Raw genomic sequence first — 4,991 nt, 5'->3', positions numbered from 1 at the left:
AAAAAAAACAATGCACTGTTATGCAGAATATCATTTCTTATCGTCTTCTGTACCCCGAATCAAAAGACCAACTCGATAACGAACCCGAATAAAAATATAGCAGTAAACCCTGTCGATTAAATTTGCAACACAATGCTTGACACTATTTTACAGAACTTATTTGTTTGTTAGATACAATACAAGGAATGGTCCAAGTAATGCACGATATTATGATTGACTACATACTTTCCTCGTTTATTCAATACACACCGAACCCGATAACGAACCCAAGCATTAAAAAATTGGAATATAAAAAAAAATAATTTTCTCGAGAATATGTCAACCAGACGCTACAAAAGTGTAAACTTGATCTGTATTTTGATATTTTGAAGCTGTTTAGCAAATTTCATATTATTCCTCAAACGCATAAAGAAAAAAAAGTGTGGAACACTGAAGTGGGACAGACGGACGGACGGACCGAAGGACAGACAGACGGACGGACGGACAGACAGACGGACGCAGAGGAAACCTTTAGTCCCCTCCGGTGAAAACCGGTAGGGGACTAATAAGCAATGCATAAGAATTATGTAATACATCGATATTGGGTATTCATAAATTAAAGTATTTTACGTAATTTTGTATGTCATATTTTAGATTTTTATGTACATGTACAAAATGTAGTATGTAAAAATGTTCTTGTCATTGAATAGTTCATAAAATTCATATACTCATGAATGACTTATTAATATAATTTCTTTTGCTAATTCAATGCATAATGACGCGTTTCTTGCAAAGAGTTTGTAGATTGAAAAATGTACCGTACAGTGCTTCATGTACCAGCTAAAGGCTAATGAACTTTTTTGTCTTTGCCCATTACACAAGTAATAAGATTGTGTGCATAACTCATTTATTCTATTGATTTGTAGCCATTCAGTTTGATTTGTTATATCATACTGGAAGCAGAGTATTTTCTTGAGTGTATAAGTCATTTTAGTTCATCTGAAGAGGCATCGAATTACCAGAAAACCCGTACGTTTAGTCAATTGTTACTCCAGCAAACATCAATGCAAAGCGTTCACCGTTCAATGAAGGTGCTGTGAGTTCTCCCTTCAAAAACCTCTATTTATCTAACATTGTACTTAACGTTACCACATTTTTTTTTCACAGACTACATCGCACGTGCTTATAATCGTGCTATTTATGTGGAATACATTTTTCAAAGAATTCTAAATCATTATAGACGCATATAATGGTCATATCCAGCTGATTCGACTTTTCAAATAGTTATCGAGGTATTGGTTGAGTCCTGGTACGACTGTCATAGATAAGTCACTTAACAATGAACTTTTGAAATATAAACCGAAGGTTGTAACTAGGTGTCTTTGAATCAATAAAACATGTCTGACTGCTGAATATTTTGGTGTCAAAGGAATCAGATTTGTATAAAGACAACATCGAGTTTGAGTTGCAGTAGTGACCATGTAGGTAAAGTTTGCGCTTTCTCCTGCTGTGATACGAATGAGAGTGTCTGTCATCCGAATTCGGAGGTATTATATATATACTATCTACGCTGTCAGTTGGCGGTAACTGTTCGATAAAATATCACAGCCACCATTATAATCAAGCTTATTGCAATTGTTACCTGGAAAGGCTGTGACAGGGACCGAAGATTAAATGACGTTTCTGTTACATGTAAGCCCGAAATGTGATCAATTTGATTTTTTGTCAAAACTCTCAAGCTGCGAATTCAATGCACCACCATTTTAATGTGTGTTCCCTTCAATATTTAGACACAAGTTATGTTTCATTTTGAAAGTCACTGTCATGGCTGTAATTTTTTCATTAACAGACACTGTAAACTGATTTTAAAACCGAAAACTGGCTGTGTCAAGATTACAACACCTGATCGATATTCTATTATGATCCAATTTGGCACCTACCCTTATACAAAATGTCGTTAAAACTAAACATTTGGTCCTTAATACTTACGTTCTTATAAACCATGTCTTAAAACATCATTTTTTACCAAATTACAAAACAACCAATTTAATCCTAACTAAGAGTCTAAGTCGTGCCATGTTATCTTTCACGGACAGTACAGGTTGCATGACGGGAAGTAATTTTTTTTTAAGAATATCTGCTATTTTAACACTTTTCAAGACTAACCGCTAATGCCAAGTGGAATGGCATGACATTTTTCCCATCCGTTGTACATGTATAAGATCCATTGTTTACTTTATGTAGCAATCGGCTTTAACTTGTCTTTGGTAATTGCTAAAATGCTCTTAAATATATTCACTGTTACCCTCTTTCCTTCATTCAGCAGATACTCTCAAAACTGACTGGAACTTGAATGTTTTAATCTATAGTAAACATTCATATTTTACATATGTTTATCAAAGTACAAAGAGTTTTAAATTGAACATTTTTACGGGCCGCCAGGAGGCGGTCCGTTATTTGATATACATTTAGAAAGTGTTACTGCGTTTCTGCGGGATAGTTTTTTTTTTTTTTTAGAATTAATATTATATTTATTACTATTTGTATTACAAGTAAATTTTCATGTATAAATTAAAAGTAAATGTGAAATGGCTTTTTTTTTTATATTTCTTCTCGCAAATGTATAGTAGATAATGCCTGTCTGCTTTTTATCGAGACTATAATCTATTCGGAACTTTTCGGAGTTTTTCATTGTTTTCAAGGCACTGTATCGGTATTCACTATTTTTCACCAAGGCAATTTTTGCTGTCATGCTTCAGTTTGAAAATTTTGAAGAATTTTTCCAATATGTAACAACGTTGTTTAGCAATATGAGGTATGAAATAACTCCGTTGCTTTTTCCTTGGTACAATTTTGATTGTAGTACAATTGCGACAAGTTCAAGAAGTTCTTTTCTGTCAAATGAAGATGAAGTGATTAACTTGTGTGAAGAGCAAAAAGAAAGGCAATATGGATATGCATGCAACCAAACAAATTCTGATTTTTCCAGTTTTAGTAGTACATGTAGTAGTAATAAAAATGTTCATACTTATTGTAAATCAAGCGAAAAAATTTGTTCGATAAAGAAAAAAAAGAGAAAGCAAGTTGCACATGAAGTTCATGTTCCTCAAAATTACTTTCATGAAAATGTCTCTTTTGAAAATAGTGAAAGATCTGCGCACAATTTGATACTGAAAGACTTGAATAGCAGTGGTGGCAGTATTAACAGTTTTGATAATGTTTCATGTTTTTTTTACAATATCAGATCATTCAGATGCATATCCTACAAGACTTGATATTAATTATTTGCATGATGAAAATCATGTACAAGCTTATGAGAGTAGAATAAGAGAATGTCCAATTTTTTCATGTGCTTGTTGTGACAGATTTTTATTTCAGAACCAAACTCACAGTTTTAAGAATGCAGAGCTAAAAAACTTCACACATATAACAACTAATGGAAGTGATGTGTTGTGTCAAACTTGTCATTCTTTAATAAAGAAAAAAGAAGTTCCATATTTATGCACGGAAGCTAATTGCTTGAAAACATTTGAAATTCCTTCAGAACTGAGAACTTTGTCATTAATTGAAAAAAGATTAATTGCACTGATTCAGATATTTATGACAGTCATTATTTTACCAGGGGGTCAAATGGCTGAAAAAGGGTTAATTCTAAATTTGCCAACAAATGTGCAAGTTATTGCAAATCAACTACCCGAAGGTATTAATGATGGATGTTTTTTTGCTGTAAATTTTGAACACAAAGGTTATGTGGAATCTGAAAAATTTAAATATTTTGTTTCCCCCCAAAAAGTTAAAAAGGCACTTTTATGGTTGAAAAGAAATAACTTGCTGTATGAACACATTGCTATTTCTGAAGAAAATGAAGAATTATTGACAGATACAGAAATGGATTTTCAAGATTTTGATATGGAAAGTGCTACCCTTACACCAATAAATAGTACAATGCCTAACGACATTTCTGTAATCGGAAATGAGGGCATTATTAATGTACCTCATATTTCAGAAAAACCTGTAAGGGTGTACGAAATGGAAAGTGGTGAGGAAATGGCATTTCCATGGCTATTCCCATATGGTAAAAATGGTTTCATATGATCTTGCCTGTCTGAAATCAGAGATAAATATAAACATGCGAATAAAGAAGGGTCAAAATAATGCTGTGTCTGTGAATGCATGTGACATTAAAAATTTGCAGAATAATGCAGAGTTAAAAGAAAATTCTTACATGTTCATGAAAAATATTCGTGGAACCGTGGCTTATTTCAGAAACCAGCTGTATAATTTACTGGCGATGTTTCGATGTTTAGGTCCACCAACACTTTTCATGACCTTATCAGCAGATGATTTGCATTGGCCAGAATTGGGAATGATGTTACATAATATTGATTTTGATGAAGCTAAACAATCGAATAGTTTTGGAAGTGGTATGAGAAGTGATCCTTTAATGACTGCAATACACTTTGAGCGCAGATTCAAGTCTTTAATGAAATATGTAATTCAGAGTGAAAAATATCCTTTAGGTAAAGTTCTTGATTACTTTGCAAGAGTAGAATTTCAAAATAGGGGAAGCCCACACATTCATATGTTTTTATGGATTGAAGATGTACCCAATGAAATTTCAAATTTAACAATTCCAACACTGGTTCGTTATATAGATAAAACAATATGTTCTGTTATTCCCAACTGTGAGCATGATGCTGAACTGTTTCAATTAGTGACTACATTACAAAGTCATTCTCATACTTCTTATTGCAGTAAAGGATTTAAGTCTTGTTGTAGATTTGGTTTTCCAAAACGAGAATGTGAAAAAACTTTTGTTGTTGGAAATATAAATTTGTCAGATAAAAATAAAGGAAAGTTTTACACAACAAAAAGAACAAGTAAAGATGTGATGATAAATTCATACAATCCTGATATATTAAGACACTGGAGAGCAAATATGGATATCCAGATGATTTGTAATGCTGAGGGTGCAGCATATTATGTGTGTAGCTATATTTGCAAGTCAGAGC

This window comes from Crassostrea angulata, chromosome 2 (genome assembly GCF_025612915.1).
Source record: "Crassostrea angulata isolate pt1a10 chromosome 2, ASM2561291v2, whole genome shotgun sequence".
NCBI lineage: Eukaryota > Metazoa > Mollusca > Bivalvia > Ostreida > Ostreidae > Magallana > Magallana angulata.
The sequence above is the reverse complement of the archived record's forward strand: the minus strand, read 5'-3'. Positions refer to the sequence as shown.